A 14,879-nucleotide genomic window follows, 5' to 3' on the forward strand; every position below is an offset into this window, starting at 1 on the left:
AGTTGCATGGATAAGAAACCAGTTAAAAGGCCCTCTTTTGTTGGAGGTGGAAGATGATGAGAGCTGGAACTACAGCAGTGGGGAAGGAAGAAAGCTGTCAATCCAGGAAATAGTGGGTAACGGCAAGCAGAGAATTAATACAAGAGAGGCCAGAGGGCTGATCAGTGAGAGCTTCACAGACACTTATTGAGTCAGGGACCCTGTCTTCCTGGTTCACCACTGTATCATCAGAGCATCCCTGACTACAAAAGGAGGAGAAAATAATGCTATTGTGGCATTATTTGGCTCGTAGGTAATTTTTTTATCTTAAAATTACACTTTAGTATTAGTATTGTAATTCCCTGTCCGTTTGTCTGTCTTCTTCACTAACGTAAAAGCTCCTGCAGGGCAGATTCTGTGTTCACTGTTGTATTCCTAGTTCCTGGCACAGTGTCTAGCACACAGGAGATGTTCAGTAAAGACTTGTTAAATGAACGACTGAAGGGTCCTAATATCTCTTGTCCTATGTAGCATCTACTTATCCTTCAGGTCTTAGCCGAGACCAGACCAACAGGTGTGCTGTGGATGGAGTACAGGCGTGCTGAGACAGTGATCTCCTCAATCCTTAGGGTGGCCAGGCAGAGCCTGGGGCAGCTGGACATCCTGGCCAGTCACCTCTAGCCAAGACCAATCTCCTGTACGTGCTGTGACGTGAGAAACTTTGAGAAGCACTTGGACATCACCTCCTTTGGGGTGCTTCTTTATAGCACCCTCATTTTAGCATCTTGTCCGTGTCCCCCACAGACCACATGCTGAATGAGAGGGAGGTATACAGTAAGTGTTCAACAAGTATTGCTGGGGCTGGCACGGTGACACTGCAGTTAAGTGCACACGTTTTGCTTTGGTGGCCCAGGGTTCGCGGGTCCGGATCCCGGGTGTGGACCTATGTACCGCTTGCACGCCATGCCGTGGCAGGCGTCCCACATATAAAGTGGAAGAAGACGGGCATGAATGTTAGCTCAGGGCCAATCTTCCTCAAAAAAGCCCCCAAAAGACAAAAAAAACCCAAGTATTTGTTGAAAGAATGCATGAATGAGGAAACGTTTGTATTAAAAATTGCAAGACGGTCAGAATTTCCATGTGTAGATGAAAAGAGCAGTCCAGGAAGAAGGACTACAAGTCAGAAGGAAAACTCCGTCTAACTTGTTCACTTTAGGATCCACAGGTCCTGGAGCAGGGTCTGGCACACAGACGTTTAACGAATATTTTTGAATGAATAGAATGAAATGGCAAATGAACCTAGGCAGAGATCTTTGAAGAACCTGGAGTGATACCACGGAAGTGACCATTCTGTTTGTCAAGAACCAAGAGTGCATGAAGAGAAATACTGATAGAAACAATGTTAGTTCCCCTCTCCCGTAGGAGCTGTTTGATTAAAGCTCTTGCCCACTTTAAGCTTATATCTAAGTCAGATAAACTCATGGAAAAACATCAGAAATCCTATCCAGGGTTAGATCAACAGTCCAGGGCCTCTGATGTTGGGATTTTTAGACCAAAAAGGGGCAAATTTATATAGTTAGGGCAGTTATGTGGTGTTTAAGGCCCTTTCAATAGGGACTCCTTTCGCTTAAACTACATCCTGCTCCCCGCATCCTGATGGCTGCTCTGGACTAGGATTATCTTGTCTCTAGTCTGGTCTCTTAGGCCTTCATGCCTAGAGCCTCAGTGTTTATAAATGCTCGTGCTGGTGTGGGGACCTGAAATTGGCCACCCCAAGATATGTCTCTTTGGCATCAGGATTATTTGAGGCTGATTGCTTTCGATAAACTGGGACAGGGAAGGAGGCTCTGAGGAATGGAGCTTACCCTTTGTTGGGACACATTTACATTTGTAAGGTAAATCTCTGTCTGTAAAAGGTGCCTCCCTCTCTGTACCAGGAAGAAGAAAGAAGATGACCTTCTCTCTAGAAACTCTTAATCAATACCAAAGGCAAGGACTTAAAATCTGCATTTTATTGTGCTAGTCTGGTAACCTCCTGTAACTGACTTCCCTCCCCCTCCCAATGTTGGCGTTTCTTTAAGGATTAAGCATCTTTCCTTAGGCTAGGAACTGATTGCTGTGCTCACCTGTGACCGCCCAGCTCCCGACAATCGACTTGCTTCCTGCTACGCCCACCACCGAGCTAGCAGACCACTACCTGCTGTGTCCATCAAGTCCTGTGCTGACGGGGCAATCTTGTGACTATTGTGGGAGGGACATTTCAATCACATGTGAAACACCCTGTTTGGGGGTATATAACCACTATGTGCACCCCACTTCTTCAGTGCCCTTTCTTCCTTCGGGAAGAAAGGCCCCGGGCCATGGTTCCTCATAAAGCTTTGTTTAATTTTCTCCTGCTGTTCTGTCTCATGTGAATTTAATTCGTTCTCTGGCCAGACGAACCCGCATTTGGGAAGAGGAAATGTCTTCCTCCCCTACACTGGCCAAATCCACAGAAATAATCTGAAACTTCCTTGAGGGAGGTGGGATAGTGATGAAACCTTAAACTGGGTATATAAGTCCTTTACAGAAAATCATTCAGACCCTACATTATTGCCCACTGGAATTCCCCAGGTGGCCCTAAAGATTTATCATTCCCTCCATGGTTTCCTCCCATTCTCCCCCTGCATGGGTCCGCCATATCTTATTTTCCTCCCTTGACTAATAGGAAGGCTACAGCCTCGAAAAACCCTAGAACACAGATCCTTTCAACTTTTCTGTCCTTTGGCTATCTGCTAACATTTGGCTTCAGAAAACATCAGTGGGAGGCCAGCCCAGTGACACAGCAGTTAAGTTCGCACATTCCACTGGTTCTCGCCTGGGGTTCACTGGTTCAGATCCCAGGTGTAGACCTACGCACCACTTGTCAAGCCATGCTGTGGCTGGCATCCCGCATATAAAGTAGAGGAAGATGGGCATGGAGGTTAGCTCAGGGCCAGTCTTCCTCAGCAAAAAGAGGAGGATTGGCGGCAGATGTTAGTTCAGGGCTAATCTTCCTCAAAAAAAAAAAAAAAGAAAAAGAAAAAGAAAATACCAGTGGCACATTACTGTGATATAGGTTTTCAAAATGTCTAATTTCACTGATGCTACAGGCAGACCTCTTGGTGTTAAGAGCACAGTTAAAATGTCTTCTGTTGAGAGTGCCTTTTGGATCTTTCTCTTGGATTCTTTTTTTTCATGTTGGGGTTGATTATCTCTCTTAGAATTTGTCTCCCATGTGGGTGGCACAGAAAATGCCCTGGGGCTTCCTCCCACTTAGGAGAGAACTGGAGAGAGGAGGCAGGAGGTGTCCAGAAGAAGGTGGCCTGGAGCAGGATGTAGTCTAGGCAGAAGAACTCCCTGTAATACCACGATGGGGATGCCTAGCTTGCCCATTTAGAGTATTCATTAGAGATGTGGGTCAAGGCCCCAGCTAGAGTGCTTCTTGCCCTGGAGTGTCCTCAGTGTGTCTCTTCCAATGGGACCTGGCAGGGTTATAGCCATATTAGGTAGTTGGTCAGAATTCAGTGATTTGAAGATTCTGCTCTCAGCCTCATACTATCTTGAATAAAGATCAAGCATCCATAAAATTCCATAGAGAAAGAATCAAGCTCTAACAAAGATTTAGGGAGAAGCATTATGCTATTGAGCTCAAGTCAATATATGATGTTTGTAATGCAGGTTTGAAAACTTTGTTTAATGCCCTATTTTAAACTTCTGTTTGAACTGAAACAACAACAAAACATTCCCCTCCCCCCCCCAAAAGGAGTACATGATAGAGATCTAGGGGAAGTCGTTGAGGACCATAAAAGTTTAGACCTAGAGGTGATCCTAGAAATGATCTAGTTTCCTTCTCTCAGTTAAGATAAGAGAACTGAACCCCAGAGGTGAAGTGCTGTTCCTCAAGAGCAAGAATAGGGTATTATTCAAAGTGATACTTCCAGCACCTAGCACGGTGCCAAGTACATAGTGGGTGCTGAATAAATGTTTGTCAAATGACTAAATTCATTCCCCGCTATGCATAGTACAGCACTTTGCATGCAGTAGGCACGCCAACAAATTTTTACATTGAAATTGTTCAACCAAGTGCAAATATAGCCAGAGAGTGGTAAGGCTGGAAATAGACCACTGATGTGTGGCTTTTGCCACCAAGACTCTCTCTATTGCACAGGATTGTGCTTCTGGAAGTGCCTGCAGTCATCTAGTCTCCTTGAGATTGAATGCAGTTTGGTCCTGGAGCCCACTGTGCATACATCCTATTCTTAGCCCACTGCCTTATTCTAGAAAGGAATAATCATTAGATTTGAATGTGCATGCCAACTTTCAATTAAGTTTAGAACTAGGAAGAAGCAATCATGCAGATAACTTAAAAGTCACTGTGTGTGGCCAATGCTTTTCTCCCTTGGCAGTAACTGATTTATCTTCCTAAAGAAAGTTTGCTTAAGAAAATATTAAAATCCATTAACCTTCCTTGAGTTTCCAGGAGATCAGTGGAAGGATAAAGAATTGTTCAGAGCCAACAGGTGAACACAGGGCTAATTAGTTGTTATGAGTTAATTAGAGCTCTAACTATGGAGACAAAGGTAAAAAAAACAGCGATCCTTCCCATTACTATGAGTGATGATATGTAATACAAGAATGCTTCAGTAATTAAAAAGATTCATATTCTAGGTGCAAAAGATTAAAGACTTGATATTCTTGTTAGAGATCTTTAAGTTGCAAGGAAGAGAACCCTAACCAGCTCAACAGTGAGGAGATTATCATCTTCACAAGCATCTAGACATAAGAAGCTAATTATAGCCAGGGTCAGGTGGGATAGAATATGTATTAGGAATCAGGAACTACCCTTGGTCTCTCAGGACCCATCTTGTCTCTCATCCCCACCCCTGCAGCTGCTTCATTCTCCTGCTATTCCTAATTTATTCCCTTAGTTTTCCAGTTTCAAATTTTCCAGAGAGAGAATGTGATTGGCCCAGCTAGGAAGAGATATCATCCTTGATCCAAACAGCTGTGACTATAGGTAAGGCATGGCAGGGTCATATAATCTCTAGATGGTCAAAGCTCCATCCTTGAACAAGTGCTAGTGTGGGAATAGATTCACTTAGAAAGGAATATGTGGGGAAGCAATGACTGTCATTTCTTTATTATAAAAGCAATACATATTTATTTTTGAAAATTCAAACAACACAATATTGTGCATAGAAGGTATGGCTCTCAGTTCACAAACTTGGCTATATAGGGATTAAAAGTTTGTTTTCCAGAATAATTTATTTTTTCACTTCATGACCCAAACCCCTGATCTGCTGCATTTACAAGGAAGTGTCATGTAGGGGAGGAAGAAATCCCTCTGCCTTCTAGGTCCTGCTGGCTGGCCTAAGAATTAAATTGACATGAGACAGAATAACAGGAGAAAATCAAACAAAGCTTTATAACGTGTATACGTGGAGAAACCCAGGAAAGCTGAGTAACTTGCCAGAATGGCCAACATCACCACCATAAATACCATCTTCAGCTAAAGACAAAGGAGGATATTGGGGTAGTGGTTTGGGGCTTCAAAGGTGAGGAAGGCAATTCACATGGAGATGGGAAAGCAAATGTTTGGTAGACAGAACTTTGGTAAGAATGGGCTTAGCAAGGACTCTCACAGTCTACTGATACCCAGAGTTATCTATGGGGATGGCCTGTCCTAGGAACAGGCCTTCTATCTTAAATTCTTTTAGGCAGTTAGGGGGAAGGCCAAAGTTTCTTTCTGAGTCTTTTGTTCTTAAAATAATCAAGCCAAAGATATGCATTTTGAGGTGGCCAATTCTGATCCCCCACAGCTACCTCAGTTCTTCCTGATGTTTACACCCTTCTCTGGGATTATTTCACACTTTTGAGCCATTTACAGTGCCAAGGGACCACATAAAAGCCAGAAAGATAAAGACTACTGGCACTTTAGCACGTATTTCTGTGTATGTATATGTATGACATAGTATGTATGGTCATTTCTGTGTATGACCATTTTCTATATACACACATCTATAATTTTTAACAACAAAAATTAGAGCATGATATAGCCACTATTCTACAAATTTTTCAGTTAACAATATATTGTATCATGTAAAAGAGCTAATATTCTGGGGCTTTTTCCCAGTTTTATAGAGACACAATTGATATATCGCACTGCATAAGTTTAGGTTGTAGAGCATAATGATTTGACTTACATATATTATGCAATGATTACCACAATAAGTTTAGTTAACATCCATCAGCTCATATAGATACAAAAATATAAACATATATATTTTTCCCCTTGTGTAGCTCTTACAATCTACTCTTTTAAGAACTTTCACATATATTGTTTGTTACTGTTAGTGCCATTGAGTCGATTCTGACTCCTAGCAACCTGTATATAGGAGAGGTCATTGCTACTGTTGACGCCTTGAAATTAATTTTTAAAAAGATGTCTCTAATAATATTGATAAGCTCTAGCAATAAAGGAACAGTATACATGACTTCCACATCATTATAGAAAAAGAAAAGGACCAAAGAAAATTATGGATCATTCTGGAAAAATAAAAGAGAGAGGGGAGGAATCAACAAAAATGTGTAATTAACAGAAAATATAAAGAATAAGCGGATAGGAATAAATCCAGTCTATCTAAACTATCACACTACAATCATGCGTGGCATAAAAACATTTCAGTCGATAACAGACTGCATATATGATGGTAGTCCCATAGGATTAGTAGCATATAGCCTAGGTGTGTAGCAGGTTGTACCATCTAGGTTTGTGTAAGTACCAGAGGGGAGGAAGAAGTTTTCCTCTACCCTTCTAGGTTCTTCTGACTGGTCTAAGAATTAAATTGACATTAGACAGATTAATAGAAGAAAAAGAAACAAAAGTTGAATAACATGTACACGTGGGAGAAACCCAGGAACAACAAGTAACTCACCAAAGTGGCCAAAACCCTTACCTTAAATACCATCCTCAGCGAAACACAAAAGACGGTGTTGAGGGCGGGGAGAGTCAGGGACTCCAAAGGGAAGGAATGCAATTCACAGGGAGGTGAAAAGGAGCAAACATTTGGAAACAAGCATTGTTTGGCCACACAGAAACAGAAGATCACAGAAGGAGCCCAACAAACAGGCTTTTCTAGGTTCCTCCCTGTCTGCCACCAAGTTCATATTATGCTAACAAGACAGCTCACTTCCTGAGACAGGTTTTTTAAGTCAGAATTCTTTTAGGCAGTTAAGGGGGAGGTAATAAGAAAAACTTTCTGAGTCTTTGGTTTCTTAAAAATAATCAGCCTAAAGTAATAAAGCCTCATATTAAAAAGACACATTTTGGGGTGGCAAATTTTGTTCCCCTTCAGTACATTCTGTGATAGTCACACAACCATGATTAATGACACATTTCTCATAATATATCTCCATTGTTAAGTGACACATAACTGTAAATGTAAATAGATTAAGCTCCCCCATTAGAAGACAGACTCTCAGTTGGAGCAAAGAATAGTCTAAATATTCTTGATGAGAGACATTTAAAATGATACCAAAGTGATGACAGTAAAAGAATGGTATATCAAAGATACACCAGGAGAATGTTGTAGGGGAGGAAGACATTTCCTCTACCCTCTCTGGTTCCTTCTGGCCAGACAACGAGTTAAATTCACATGAGACAGAATAACAGGAGAAAATTAAACAAAGCTTTATAACATGTATACATGGGAGAGGCTCAGGAAAACTGAGCAACTCAGCCAACTGGCCGAGGCTGCCTGTTTAAGTATCTTCAGCTACAGACAAAGAGGACATTTAGGGTAGTGGTTTAGGGCTTCAAAGGGGAAGAAGGCAACCCACATGGAAATGGAAAAGCAAGTGTTTGGTGAATAGAACTTTGATAAGAGTGGGCATAGCAAGGACCCTCCCAGTCTACCGGAACCTGGTATCTATGGGGATGATCTGCCCTGGGGACAGGCCTTTATTTTAAATTTGTTTTAGGCAGTTAGAGGGGAAAGGTCAAATGTTCCTCCTGAGTCTGAGCCTTTATTGTCTTCAGATCGAAATAATCTGCATACCAGAGTGGTGCATCTTGGGGTGGCCTGCCCTGAACCCTATCAATGTAAACAAAAAAGACAGCAAAGGGAGGCATTTATTAACATCTGACAGAACCCAAGGTAAAAAATTCATGGAACAAAGGTGAATATTGTTAATGATAAAAGGTATAATTCACAAAGAAGATAGATATCATGAACCATTACACACCTAACAATGAAGAAACAAACATATATAAAGCAAAAACCAGAAGAAATATAAGGGAAAAGAAAAAATTATAATCATGGTGAGAAATATTAACATTTCTCAGAGAATATTTTATCAAGTGCAGAAAAAATAATACAAACATCTCTAATAAAGATCATTAGTGATTTAAATGTTATAGATTTAGAATCTTATATCCTACACAAATATGTTTAAAACTTTGTGTCTTATACATTGTTTTTAAATGCCTATAGGACATTTGGAAAAACTGGCAAAAACACAAATAGTACTAAATTCCGAAAAGTAGAATTCTCTTTTTTTAAAATTATTTTTGTTTTTATTTTTTTAGGAAGATTAGCCCTGAGCTAACATCTGCTGCCAATCCTCCTCTTTTTGCTGAGGAAGACTGGCCCTGAGCTAACATCCGTGCCCATCTTCCTCTACTTTATATGTGGGACGCCTATCACAGCATGGCTTTTGCCAAGTGGTGCCATGTCTGCACTCGGGATCTGAACCGGCAAACCCCAGGCTGCTGAAGCGGAACCTGCGAACTTAACCACTGCACCACTGGGCCAGTCCCTAAAAAGTAGAATTCTTATAGGACATGATTTTTGACCATGATATATTAAAACTGGAAAAATCTAAATATGTGTATTTTTTTAAATTTTAAATAATTCTTGGGTCAACTATGAAAATAAATATTCCCAATAGTATACCAGAATAATAATGTATCCTGTCTAAACATATTTTATTACAGGAATGCAAAATTAGATAATATTAGGAAACACATTCAGAGATGTTTATATTAAATAGATTAAAGGAGAAAGACCATATTCTAGAGGTTAAGAAGGAATTTGATACAGCCATTCTAAATTTAAAATCTTGATAAAATACAAATAGAATGAAACTTCTTTAACCTGAAAATGAGCATACATATGAAACAAAAAGCAATAGAGTCAGTTCCATTAAGTCAAGAGTAAGATAAGGACACCTACTGCCCTCAACAAGAACTATTTTGTGGGGGCTGGCCCCGTAGCTGAGTGGCTAAGTTCCTGCACTTTGCTGCAGTGGCTCAGTGTTTTGTTGGTTCGAATCGGGGGCGTGGACATGGCACCGCTCATCAAGCCATGCTGAGGCGGCATCCCACATGCCACAACTAGAAGGACCCATAACTAAGCATACACAACTATGTACCAAGGGGCTTTGGGGAGAAAAGGGAAAAATAAAAAAATCTTAAAAAAACTATTTTGGAAGGTCCAATCAATGCAGTAGGACAAATTTTGTAAAAGAAGAGACAGATTACCATTATTTGTACATGATATGCTGTTTACTTAGAAAATCCAAGAGAATTATCCAAAGGAACTATTAGAATAAAAATAATTCAGTCAAGTGGCCTGATAAAAAAAATGTAGAAAAAATAACTTCTTTATATTTTGCAATAACAAATTAGAAAATGAAATGGAAAACTTTGAGTCACAAAAGCAAAAGGGCTAATGTATATGAAGTACCTGGCACAATTCCTAGTAGATAGGCTATATAAATAAACTGTAATAATAATAATATTTATTTTATAAACTCCTGGAGGTGAAATTACCAAGACAAAAGAGACATTTTTAAGATTCTTGATTTATATGCCCAAATTATTCTTTTAACTTTTTTGCTGTTGTTGTTGAAGAAGATTGGCCCTGAACTAACATCTGTTGCCAATCTTCCTGTTTTTGCTTGAGGAAGATTGCTGCTGAGCTAACATCTGTGCCAGTCTTCCTCTATTTTGTATGTGGGGTGCCGCCACAGCATGGCTTGAAGGTCTGCCCCGGGAACCTGAACCTGCAAACCCCGGGCTGCTGAAGTAGAGCATGTGAACCTAACCACTATGCCAACAGGCTGGCCCTCTTTTAACTTTTTATTACAGAATAAAATACATATAAATCTCTGATAATCAGTGCCCAGATCAAGAAATAGGGCATTTCCTCACCCCCAAACCCCCTTGCATGTCCCCTCCTAGTCCGTAGTCATCTTCCTCCAGAGGGTTTCCCTGACCGCTGACAACACAGACTAGTTTTGCCTGTTTTGTACTGCATATGAATGGAATCACACGTATGTACTCTTTTGTGTCTGGCTTCTTTTGCTCAGCTTTATGTTTACGAGACGCGTTCATATTGCTTGCATGCTGTAGATTACTCATCTAGCTGTATGGTCTTTCACTGTGAGAACGTGCCATGATTTCCTATTCTGTTGATGGGCAGTTGGGTAGCTTCCAATTTGGGGCTATAATGAAGAGTGCTGCTGTGAGCACTGTAATGCATGCCTTCTGGTGGACAGATGGACACTCCTCTGTGGCACACCTACCTAGAGTAAAAAGGGCATGTGTTTGTTCAGCTCCAGCAGATACTGCCAAGCAGTTTTTCAAAGTGATTATACCACTTTACACTCCCAACAGAAGTGTCTGAGGTTTCAGTGGCTCCACATACTTGGCAATACTTTTCATTGGAGCCATTCCAGTGATGTGTAGTGATTTTGCATTTTGGTTCTAATTTGTATTTCCCTGATGACTAATGAAGCTGAGCACATTTTTATATGTTTATTGGCCTTTTTGATGTCTTGCAAAGTGTCAGTTAAGGACTTTGCTCATTTTTATATTAGGTTGTCTCTCTTTCCTATTGGTTTGTGAGAGTTCTTTATATATTCTTGCTACAGGTCCTTTGTTAGATATATGTATTGCAAAGATCTTACCCTACTCCATGGATTGTCTTTTTACTCTCTCAGTGGTATCTTCTGGTGAACAGAAGTCCTGTTAAAAAAATACTCTTGGCCTACTTCAATGTCACAAAGATGTTTATGTTTTCTTCTAATCAAATTGCTTTTTCCTTCAGTGCCATGAAACTTCTTCTTCCTTTTTATTTTTTTTTTGGGTGATGAAGATTGGCCCTGAGCCAGCATCCATTTCCAATCTTCCTCTTTTTGCTTGAGGAAGATTGTCACTGACCTAACATCTGTGCCAATCTTCCTCTATTTTCTATATGGGTCACCGCCACAGCATGGCTTGATGAGCAGTGAGTAGGTCTGTGCCCAGGATCTGAACCTGTGAACCCCAGGCTACCAAAACAGAGAGTGCAAAATTAACCATTATGCCACCAAGCTGGCCCCACCATGAAACTATTCTAATATCTTTTTTTCTATGACTGAACATACAAAGATAATGGAAGCAATGTATTCTTCTCCTGTAAAGATGGGTGGAATATATTAAAATCCACTTATTGAATTTTCTCTAAATAGTCTTCCAGAAGAACCAGAAGAAAAATAGGAAATGCTTTCACAAGAACACTTTGTATGGAAGGACCTAGCCTGCTGTCAGTGCAAGTGGGCCTGGCTAGAAATGACATATATTGCATCCCTCACATTTTTACCTCGGTTCTTCATAGAAAATCCTCTTGTGAAACCCCATGTGTTGTATTGGTCAAAGATATAAATATTCAAGGGAGGGCACACCCTTCTTCTGCTACCACTATAGGACGTTGCTCTCAAGCATGTGACAATGCCTTGTGCTTTTCCAGTGTGGCTTGTGACATGATCTTCATGAAGGTCATTATACCCAATATTTCTGGTGTCAAATAAAGAAGAGAGTTCTGTGTGTTTTCAGCATGATTTTCCAGTCCCTGGATATTGCAATATGCTTTGTCATCCAATTTTTTTCTCCTTCATCAATGACTCTCATAAGCCATCTTTTAGTCAAATTATGTTTCTTGACAGCAGCTTTCCATCCACTTTTTTTCTCAGTCCTCTATGTGGGAGACCTGGTTTTCCATCCTTCCTGGGTCTCTGTGAAGTCAATCTGGGGCCCAGAAACGGGGCCTGCCTCTGCTGGTGCACAAACTTTCCATAGTTCAGTGGCCACAGGCTGATGTGTGTATTGTTACAGTACATATTGTCCACATTTTTTTCCAAATCTGCCTTCTCATCAGTCCAATTGTTTTGTCAGAGACCGAGTCCTTAACCAGCCTGAGCCAGTCCACACTGAAGGGCCTCAACGCAGAAGCACAGCTCCGGGATTCTGCAGGGAGCAGCAGGAGCAGAAATAGCCTTCATAATCTCGTTTCCACAGCAGCCCGTGTGGTGTTGGGTCAGTGCCCAAGGCGCTTGCTCCGCTGGCCTCAACCACTCTCTGCCTGGACCCTGCCGGCTCCAGGAATCGCTGTGCTTGCCCACTAGCTCCAGGGCAGCTGGCTGCAGCACACGGTGGGGACCCCAAATTGCTTTTTAAAGTAAGTGAAAGGCAATATACACAGCCACCAGATATGAATAAATGCTTGTTTTGTCATATGCATCCAGGCCCCAGCAAGTTCCCAGCTGGCCAGAACCTCCTACCTTTTGGTAGGCCTGAGGTGGGCCTTGAAGTAGGCCTGGGAATTGAATGATCTTGACCTATTCCTTCAATAGCTAGAGAGTTGCATCATTTACTAAATCAAACACTGCTCACAAGACGACCTGTTACCCCACATTACATCAATATCATCTCTTTGGTAATGTGCTTATTTAGTGCTACTAGTGACAAGGTGAAGAGTGACACATCCTTTCCATTAACATGAGTATTTCATCTGTCTCAGGGCGGCCTGTGCCAAGATCATGCTCAAGCAAACTTGGAAAGACATTTAAAAAAATAATAATAGATAGTATTTACCGAGCACTTATTAATTACTTAATAAAGATAATATATATATCAATAATATCAATTTTCATCAATAATAAATAGTATTTATTGAGCACATATTAACATGCTAAGAGCTGTATGTGTATTATCTCATTTCATCTTCACAATAATTCTATGAGGCGGGAAGGATTATTATCCCAGTTTTAGAGATGAGGAAACCGAGGTTCAGTGAGGTTAAGGAAATTTCCCAAAGGAAGCTTGCCAGTAGGTGTTGGAACTAAGTGCTACAACCAGGATAGAAAGGCAGGCCTGCCTATTCAAAGCATACAGCTAGCTCTCTAGCCATACATGTCTATCTAACAACCATGCTGTAAGAGTCAGTTTGCTGCTGATGGGAAAGTCTTTCCTATAATCATGCCAGTAGGGTTAGAGTATTCCAGCAATTGAAGCTTTTCAATATAATTGCACAGCATGGCATAAAAGACTAAGACGCTTTGTGATCCAGCACTTGCCTAGATCTGCAACCCTCAACTCTTACCCTTGATTTTGTGCCTAGTAGAACCATACTTCTTCTGGTACCCTGAGAACTTCATGCTGTTCATGGCTTCTGACCTTGAGACACACTATTCTCTTTGCTTCATACGCCCTTACACCTCGATTAATTGGCAAATTCCTTTAAAATCCAGCTAAAACATCCTGTCTTCCAGTAAACCTTCCTTAATTTTCCTCTGATAGTGTTAACTATTCTGTCCTCTTTCTCCCCCTCTGTACTTTGTATAAAAATGTATTGCTCACTCATTCTCTCAACATTAAATACTGTTTTTTCCAGGTACTAAGCTAAGTACTGAGAGGCAGAGAGTCAAATAACACATTTTCAGAAGGAGGACTGCTTGCTAAGGCATGGACATAAACCCGCTACTGCCGATAGCTCCTGCCAGCTGGCAGAAAGCATAGGCCTCAACAGGCTGGGGTGGGTGAGGAGAGGGCATGCTAGGAGAAAAGGGTGATAGGACATTCTGATTCAGCCCAAACTTAAGAATCAAAGTTTATCTTGTTTGTGGTAAACAAGAGCTGGCAATCCCGCTGGGTATTTATTTGAAGCATGTTCATGCTGTGGAATAGGATGGCATCTGTTCAACATCTTGGATTGATTTTGAGTGCTTGTGGGGAAAGGAGTTAGGACCAATGCTGACAGAGTGGTTTGAAAAGGAGACTTTGAGATACTCTGGGCACAAGTTGTGCTGGCTGTAGAACTAGGAAAAGGCCATTCTCCTCACTTCCGCGTAGAACCCAACACTGCTGCAGTAGCTTGAGTTGTAGCTTTCCATACATTGGCTGGTAGACCCCGGGCTAGGGATTCTGGCATTTTCACAGTGGGTCCTTTCAGCAGTGGCAGTGGCCAGGGTGTAGCACCCTTAAACGCCTTCATGAGTAGACAGCATTGAAGAGTGAGAACCAAAGCAAGAAAAGAAGAAAAAAGTGGATGCTGCAAGGACTATGGTTGACAGACTGGTTCATGAGCCTAGTGAGACACATCTGGGCCTTCCAGTTAGAGCTGGGGCAAGAACATAAATTCTGGCCTACTGATGTATATATACATATCAGTAGATTAAGATCATATATATAATCTTAAATTATAACCACAAGCTATTGAGTTCTGGAGACATCTGAGTTAAATGTTTTTATTTGCTTTTAGGGAACTGTGTCTTATTCATCTTTATGTCCCAGGACTTAGTACAAACCCTGACACACAGCAACTGCTGTCAAATTATTTGTGGATTTATTTAATAAAGGAGTTGGGAGGAGTCCGAGAAGGGAGGGTGAACATCACACCTTAAAATGTAATGATTTCTTCCTGATCTAACTAGACCTGGAATATGAAACAGAAATGGGATCTGTGCCATGGGTTCTGGCCCCTTTTGGTTCTGCCAGCATGTGAGAGGAGGTGCTGAGACAAATTCCGTGGCAGTTAGGAAGTGAACTGCCTGCCAAG

At 41.2% G+C, this 14,879-nt stretch overlaps 1 pseudogene; it reads right to left on the reverse strand.

Moving 5' to 3' along the window:
* Positions 1–11,399: 11,399 nt before the first annotated feature.
* LOC124235545 (NADH dehydrogenase (ubiquinone) complex I, assembly factor 6-like) lies at positions 11,400–12,242 on the reverse strand (annotated as a pseudogene).
* Positions 12,243–14,879: the final 2,637 nt, after the last annotated feature.

This window comes from Equus quagga, chromosome 2 (genome assembly GCF_021613505.1).
Source record: "Equus quagga isolate Etosha38 chromosome 2, UCLA_HA_Equagga_1.0, whole genome shotgun sequence".
In the NCBI taxonomy this organism is placed as follows: domain Eukaryota; kingdom Metazoa; phylum Chordata; class Mammalia; order Perissodactyla; family Equidae; genus Equus; species Equus quagga.